The following is a 9,238-nucleotide window of genomic DNA, read 5'->3' as shown; positions in this document are numbered from 1 at the left end:
GCACGCATGGTTGGGCGTCACGACGCTCGACCAAATTTTAATATTAAAAATACTATTTTCTGCTATTCAAAGTCATTTCGCCTTTAAGACAGCCGGCTAGAGAGAAAAAATTAATTTTGGGTGACTTCGTTCTTTTTTTTAACTAACCACCTTGCTCTAAAAGTTGTCTGGTTCGAGGTAAATTGCATTTTGGAAAGTGTGCTATTTAATTGTCTGAAAAATATTTCAGACTCCAAAAATTAAAGATGTGGTACGATTAAAGCTTTGTACCACATCGTTGCCTCCTGTATTACCACATGATGCTTTGAATTGAGCCATGTGTTGTTTTGATTCTATTATTGTACACTAAATTTACCAATTAATATATAAATCATATAAGTTATTATTAGGACTATGCATCTAGTTTAAGAGGGCCATGGGTTTTTAAACTGAATGATCAGACTTACCATCTATTTCTTTATTATACAATCAATACGTATAATAAAAAAATAAAAAATCTAAAACTACTCTCATAAATTCCTCTAAGTAATGGCCTGTTTTCCTTGAATTGCTGAGATGATGCATCTACCAATCTAATTCGAGTAGGGACAAATGGGCCATCTTATGGGGAGGGCCCATTTGGTCAATTTTAGGTGAAAGAAGGCTTCGATCTTGTCCGCCTTTCATTTCCAAAATCAATGAAAATTTGAACAAGGTGTGAATAAAGTAATCTTCTCAAAATTAAGAATTAATTTCTAATTAATTTCATTAGGATAATTCTCTATAATTCTTGAAGCTTTGAAAAAGGTTTTTGGACCTTCACGTGGGGGTGCAAATGAGTCGAGTTGAGTTTGAGTCATGCTTAACTTGAGCTCGGCTCATCGGCCAGATCGTGATCTCAAACTTAAGCTTGAGCTCGACTTGAGCTCAAATGACTTTCTCGAGCTTGGCTCGAAGCGATGGGTGTGAACTCACGAGGCTTAAGGCTCTCTTCTCACTTTGATCCCGCTTCTGCTTTCCCGGTTCCATGCGATTGCACCCAAGCTTCCGTTTATTCCCTTATTTGAGCCGCTCGACGAGTAATTGAGCCGAGCTTCATCTCAATTGAACTTTAGCTCCATAATCAAACGAGCTTGAAAATCTGCTCGAGCTCGAAGCTCAATAAGCTTGGCTCGCGAGCTCATTAACAAGTTTAGTTCGAGTAGGCTCGTGAGTCGGCTTGACTTGTTTGAACCCCTAATAGTATGCCTTGAGATGTAAGTGATAGATGTGTCACACAACTATCAATTATTAAAGTATATATAAGTAAATATAAGTGAGTTACAAGAATCAATTTTCATAGTGGAAGAAGAATAATTCATAGTGGAAATGTATAATGAATTATCTTCTAGAATATGATGTACCAATTCGATGATTGTTATTTTCAATTTTTAATAAAAAACAAAATGAATTACTTCCTCGTGCCTAAAATTTGTACTAAAGCAAACATGTGGCCGACAACACATTTGATAGCAACATAATCACATTAATATATGAATGACCCTTAATCTTAATTAACATAGTAGATCATTATCTTTAGTAGATTTTTAATTGAATGCCTTCTTCTATATAAATAAAAATAAAGTTGGTCGTGCTTGTAACTTCATAATATTGATGAACAAAAGATAGGTAATAATTTCATTATGCCAAATTAGCTCAAGCCAAAAAAATTATTTGAGTCTTGTTTTACATTCAAATTCTTTTAGAAGAAGCTTTTCATGCGAGGAAAAATCAATTAAGTTTTTATTATTTTTTTTTTTGACAACTTTTTTACCGCTTTCTAAAGCGGTTTTTCAGTTCAAAATTTTTTATTAGAAAGCTGTTTGGGAAAGCAGTAAGAAAGTTGTCCCAAATGAGGTTAATTATTTGGTGTGGATGTTGAACGTCGTTTGGAGACCAACCAGAATGCGCCACGTCATCCTTGCTCGGTACCGCACTCGGTACTACTCGGTATTGTTGTTGTGGCGCATTCTGGTTAGTCTCCGGACGGTGTTCTGCGTCTGCTCTCCGCACATAATAAATTCTCCCAAAATGAAGCCAAATGCTTCGTCTGAGATTGCTTTTGGCCACTTTTTTTTCTGCTTTTATGAAATTTTGATAATAAAAAATTGCTTTAGAAAACAATAAAAAACTATCCCAAATATAAATCTAAAAATAATATTTGCAAACAAATTTAGTAGTGGTTATTTTTTATCAAAGAAAATTCATCTTTTGCTAAAATATATGACAACATTATACGCCTTCATGACTTAGACCAAAATTATTTGAATTTAATTTTAGTGTGACCCTAATTTTAATAGAGCTAATAAAATTTTTAAAAGAGTAATATAAATCTCAAAAGTAGCAAATGTATTACATGCTAATATCAAAAGTCAAGAAAATGTGAGGTATTTTAATTATTTGATAATAATTCTCATAAGAAAGAGAAAAGTAAACACCTATATCAAACATCTAATATAAATCACAAAAATTTAAATCAACTTGTAATATTGCAAAGTCATGCAATTTAATCATTACAAAATTTTTTGTTTTGCAATTCATATCATACATAAAATTGTATTTTATGCGCAAAATGCAAAATTTACAACATTTGATAATTCAAATGCAAATAAATATTACACATTTTGTTTAAATACTAATAGTAATGTTATCAGATGATATCTGAAGGGGTGCTCTAGGGTTCCTTCCTCCTAGCGTCGCCCTCTGCTGCTGACCTCTTTTCTGCCTTCTCCTCCTCCGGCTTGGCCGGAGGACTTCTTCCTTTTCTCGTTCTTTCTATGGCAGATTTCCCCTGTTCTTCTGAGTTTCCTCCTCTCGGCTCCTCGTCTGGAGGAGTGGCTCAAGTTTCGCCTAGGAACTGGAATCAAGTGTTTGCTCCGGATGCTTCAGCTCCTAAAGCTTTCCATTTTACTCACCACCCGTCGGAACCAGAGATCATTCCCTTCTCAGGTGATAGGTTGAGTAAAGGGGGTGAAGACTGGAAGCTATGTCTTATTGGTTATTCGATAGGTCGCCGACCTTTTTATGAGGCCTTGTTGGGAGCTATTAATAAAACCTGGAGCTTAAAGGGATCGTTGCAGCTTCTATCCCTAAATGAGGGGTTTTTTCTTCTCAGATTCTCCTGCCAAGAAGACCTAGATATGGCGTGGTCGCGTGGAGTTTGGTTTCTTCTTGGCAAGCCATTCGTCCTCCAAAAGTGGCACCCAAAGTTCAAGCCTGTAAAAGAAGAGTTTTCCTCTGTTCCTATTTGGGTGAAAATCCACGACCTCCCGCTTGCATGCTGGAATTCCGAGGGTATTTCTCGCATAGCCAGCAAAACTGGTATTCCTTTGGCCGCGGATAAGCTGACGGAGCAGAAGACTAGGCTTACATTCGCTCGTGTATGTGTTCTTGTTGACAATCTTGCTACTTACCCAGAGGAAATTCGTGTTTCCTTGGATGGTGATGTGGTCACCCTGAAAGTGCAGTATGAATGGCGTCCAAATCCCTGCGAGCACTGTAAGTCTTTAATGCACGATTCTTACATATGCCCGACAAAACCGAAAATTCCATCTAAAGCTCAGGATGGAGTTAATAATGGGAGGAGAGGAAGGAGTTACAGCAGGAAGCCCCACCATAAACACTTCCAGTAATATGAATCATTCCAGACCTCCGCCCTCTAAAACTCACTCAGAACCACAAAACTCTGGTTATTTAAGTCACTCCACTCCACAACAGCCAAATCCTGACCAAATAAACACAAATGCCCCTTCTTCTTCACAGCCCTCTATCCTCAAAAATGCTATAGGGCAAGACTTGCATTTCCAACCTCACTCCCCTACCTCCCTAAATATTCCACCTCCGTCTGCTGCTGGTGTTATTCCAGTTACGGAACTTCCCTTGTAAGCTGACGCTGTGGTATCGGGTATCCCCAATCTCAACTCTCCCCATGAGACTATCTCCTCATCCTCCACCTCTAAAAACATCTCAACTTCTAAAGACATAATATCTCCTAACAAGTTTGAAATCCTGAATTCTGAAGAAGAACTATCCTCTCACCAAGATGAGAGATTGGATGATAAAATGGGCTCCAAAGATTGCGGTCATGCTAAGATTGTGGACAAAGGAAAGCAAACTCAAGCCAGTGTGGCGTCGAAAAAACCTGCTAGGGGTAAGCAGAGCAAAAAGCCCCAAGCCCTTTCACATTCCTAATGTACTTCCCCCCCATGGCAGCGTGGAACATTAGGGACTTCAATCACCCTGATAAAGTCTTGAGCTGCAAGCGCCTCATAAAATCTTTCAATTTACATTTGGTCTGCATTCTGGAAAATAGAATTAACTCTAATTCTCTTCTAGATCCTTTCTTCGACTCATCTCATTCTCTGTTCTTGAATGAAGATAGCTGTAACAACTTTACCTTATCTTCCCCCGGTCAGATTTGGGTAAAGTGGGACGCCTCTAAACTTAGCTTCAAGCCATCCTACATATTGGACCAGATTATTTCGGGTATTGTATGGGTCGGTTCACAACCTCTGTTGCATCTCTCTGCTATTTACGCTTCCAACCATTCTATTGAACGTAAGGTTCTGTGGGACTCTTTAGCTCAGCTATCTCCTTCTATTGATCTCCCCTGGGCTTTAATTGGGGACTTCAACTGCTGTCGTTACGCACATGAAAAGTCTGGTGGCAATGCTATCAATCATACTTCTTTGTTAGACTTCAACAATATGATATTTAACAATAGTCTCGTGGACTTAAACTCTGTTGGACTCAAGTATACATGGTTTAATCAGCGCACTACCAATCCTATACATATCAAACTTGACCGTGTCCTAGTCAATGAATGCTGGTTGAACTCCTTCATGAATTCTTACTACGCCATCCAAAGTCCATCCTGTTCGGATCATTGCCCGATCATACTCAATCATGGTATGACAGTACAAAGGCATCATCGGTTTCTTTTTAAGAATTTTTAGACTAACTTTGATCAATACTGGTTTTTTATTTTGGATATTATCTCTAAACCTTGTGTGGGAAACCCTATCTCCCACCTTATGGAGTCCTTAAAACAGCTTAAGAAGGAGATTAAAAGTCAGGTTTGGTCTTCCTCTTCCTCTGTTTCGAGGCACTTGGATGGTCTGAATGCCATGCAGTTGGACCTGATGGTTAAGTTGCAGGAGGATCCTAATAGTGTAGCCATTAATCACACTTACAAAACATGCACTGTGGAGCTCTCTAAATTTAACTCTATGCTTTCCTCTTGGGCTATTCATAGGGCTAAAGTTAATTGGATCAGGCACGGGGAGGATGACTTGAAGTTTCTTTATGCTAAAATTAGATCTAGAAGAAATGCCTCCAACTCTGTGGTTAATTTATTAGCTAATTCTAACCCGGCTTCTAGATCTGATGTGGTTAACTTGATTATTCACTTTTTTCAAGGGTTATATAACCCTCCTGCTCCTTCTAATATGAACTTTACTCTTTTTCCTGTTGGGTCCACTCTGCCTATGTCTGATGCTTCCTGTCTCACTTCTTTGGTGTTAGATGAAGAAGTGAAATATGATGTATTCTCGGGTAAATCTAATTCGGCTCCTGGGCCCGACGGGTATAATTTTCACTTCTATAAGTCTGCTTGGCACATAATTGCCCCTGTGGTTTGTCGGGCTGTTAAATCTTTTTTTTCCAAAAATGCTATATGCCCAATGGGGTTAAAGCTACTGCTTTGGCTATTGTCCCTAAGCATAAGTATGCTTCTGATATTTCTGATTATAGGCCTATTGCATTATGTAATGTTTTTTATAAATTCATTGCAAAGGTTCTTGCTGAAAGAATGAAACCTGTGATGAATGTGATTGTCAAGGACAATCAAGCCGGCTTTGTTAAATCTAGAGTTTCTACTGATAACATTTTATTAGCAAATGATCTATTATTTTATGCTGGTAAGAAGAGGGGATGCAAATACTTTTGTGACAAGCTGGACATCAAAAAGGCTTTTGATTCTGTAAGCCGGGAATTTTTGTTGGAGCGAATGTTACAGAAAGGCTTCCCTAGTCTTTTTGTTAATTGGATTAAAGTCTGTATCTCGGATGTCAATTATTTCATTTTTCTTAATGGGACTTTAGAGGGTTATTTTTCTTCTTATGCTGGACTTAGACAGGGTTGCCCTCTTAGTCCATATCTCTTCTGTATTGTGATGGATGCCTTTTCCACTCTCCTAGAGAATAGGGGCTTCAGAGGTATTTCTCATAATGATTACTCTTTATCTCACTTGCTGTATGCAGACAATGTCTTAATGTTTGGTGAGGCCTCTACTGAGAACTGTAGCATCCTGGCTTCTATTCTTACGGAATTTGCTAATACTACTGGCCTAAAAATCAACTATGACAAGTGTTCCATTATGTTTCCTAGGAATCTGAGGAATGTTCAGGAGGTTTGTCAAGCCCTCTCTATTCACAACATTGTCAACAATATTACCTATCTTGGCATCCCGCTATCTTTTTATAGACTGAAAATTGTTGACTTTTTGCCCCTTATGGATTCTGTTAACAAGAAAATGAATGGTTGGAAGGCACGCCTGCTGTCATTTACGGGTAGAATGCAATATATCAAATTCACCATCCAGAACACTATTGCTTATTGGATCAGGGGATCTATTATGCCTAAAACTGTTTACAAATTTATCAAGAGATCTAGCTCTAAATTCTTATTTTTTGGGGAATCTATGGCTGTCAAAAAATTGCATATGGTCACTTGGGACAAGATCTGTTTACCCAAAAATAAAGGTGGCTTGGGTATCCCCTCTATCTCTGCTCTACAATATGCTTATAACTGTTCGGTTATCTACAGGATGTACAATGTTCCCTCCCCTCTTTCCAATTGGTTGCTCTGCGTTTATAAATCTCCTTGGATGCCGCCTCCTGCTTTTGCTTCCAAACTCTGGAAATCAATAAGCAAAACAGCTCTGGATGTCAAGCATTGCTTTACCTTTAGCATTACACGATCTGCTCCTATTTCCCTCAAATTTGACCATCGGTGCCACAACCACACTATCACTGATTTCTTGGGAGGTTCTTTTCAGGGCTATTGCCCTGATATTACTCTTGACACCTTAATCTGTGGAAATCAGTGAGTTTTTCCGGATACTTTTCCTATGTCTATGAGAAATATCATTGAGGGTGTCAACATTACTGCTACTGATGGTAACTGTTTGTTGTGGAAAAACATCAATTCATATAAGTTTAAAAGCTTCATTGATGAATTCTATTCTGATTATCAAACCTGCTATTAGTATAAATCGATTTGGGCAAAAAATTGCATTACTAAGCATTCTGAATTTGCTTGGCTGGCTTTAGTCCGTGGACTGAAAACTGCAGATGCTCTTATTATCAGGAATATCAATGTGCCAGCTAGTTGCAACCTGTGTCATGCTTTTAATGAAACCATCACTCATCTGTTTTTTGAGTGTGATTTTGCTTTTACTGTGCTCACTGCAGTCATCCCTGGCTTAAAAACTTTTCTATATAGACCCACTATAATGCAAGTATTTGAATGGATTAAAGGCAAATACAGAGGTAATAAGAGGGTAAAATACTTCTTTTATATGACTATTTGCTGTGTTATATATCACATTTGGAAAGAAAGGAATGGTAGAAGATTTGGAAGTGTCTTTAACTGTCAAACTACTCTGTCTTTTAATGTTAGAAGAAACATCTCTGATAGAATTGTTGGCTGGAAGTACTCACGGTATTATCTGGAGCTGCTATAAAATGTTGAGATGTCGGATTGATGATTCTGCTGAGGGATCTGTTTCGGTTTCTGTCCAAACGTTGTGTGCTTTTGCAGAAAGCCGAATCTGGACTATGATGCTACTCCCGTATCTGCCTCCCTTGGATGGCCTGTGGGCAACCAGGGAACAATGGATCTTATCGAGCTCATCTTTTTCATGTCTGAGTCCAGGTTCTCGATGGCTTGGGAGTTTTTTTTATTGATTGGTGGGATTTGCAATATCTATGTAGCAGCCAGTTTTGTCTGTTGGGCTGTTATTTTTGATAGGATTAATCTATTTTACTTGTACAAGTAATGCTTTTTGTATTTTCAATTCTGCAGCTAAAGCTGATAGTGTGTAATAGGTTTTTTACTTGTTATGCAGCTTTTTTAGATGCTGATAAGGTTTTGTTGATTGCTACTGGTTAGCTATGGTAGTAATCATTTTACATTATGTATTCTTTTTGTTTTAATGATATGGGCTTAGGCCCCAATTTTTCCCAAAAAAAAAAAATAGTAATGTTATCCAATGAAATAAATTCACACTTAAGAAAATATATTTTATTTGTTTTAATTTCATTGAAGCTATAATAATCAAAGGGCCCAAAGTGATTGAGGAGAGTAATAATGAGGTTATGAAGGGCAGGGATGGGTGAAAGTCTAGAGAGATTATTACATGCGGAATCTGGACCCAAAGAATCATTCGGATTTGTGAATGTAAATAGTAAAAACGTAGTAGTGTACAGTAAAAGCGTAACAGTGAACGATAACTGTACTTTTAATGTTCACAATCAAAAAATCAAATGATTCAGATTTTACATGTAATAATCTCTCGAGAGAGCCGGAGAGGGGGATGAGTACAAGTAAATTGTCTTATTCCACGTGTAGGCCTAAGCTTTTATAAGGTATTGGTCAGTAGCCCATAACACTACAAATTCTTGGATGTGAGGGTACACTTACCCTTTCCATATCCACGTGCATCCTATTTAATGCTGCCCACGTGCGAAAGAGACACCCACATGCTTTCCTTTGTTCTGTCCTTCTCTATTCATTTATCTCATCAATAATATATATATAATTTATGTTATTTTTCATATAATTGAAAACTTTGGGAAAAAGTTTTAAAATATGATTGATATATTAATGAATAAGTTTAAACATTAGTTTGTTCATTTATATTTGTAAATAACTAAATATGATTTTTTTATTATAATAATTTATTAATAAAAAATTAAATGAAATACTTACTTAATGATATCTATTTAATTATTTGATAATTTAGTTTATATTATTCTATTAATTCCTTTTGTATCTTATGTGTTTAAAAAATATGTATATTCTTGGTCTTGGCTATGTAAATATAATAAAAGTATCAAATAATTATTTAGAAAATAGATTAATATTTGATTAAAATCTATAAATTAATAATAATAAATATTTAAACTATCATCATCAAATATATAATTAGTTAAGCTTG

Source organism: Dendrobium catenatum, unplaced genomic scaffold (assembly GCF_001605985.2).
Source record: "Dendrobium catenatum unplaced genomic scaffold, ASM160598v2 original_scaffold_21676, whole genome shotgun sequence".
NCBI lineage: Eukaryota > Viridiplantae > Streptophyta > Magnoliopsida > Asparagales > Orchidaceae > Dendrobium > Dendrobium catenatum.
The sequence above is the reverse complement of the archived record's forward strand: the minus strand, read 5'-3'. Positions refer to the sequence as shown.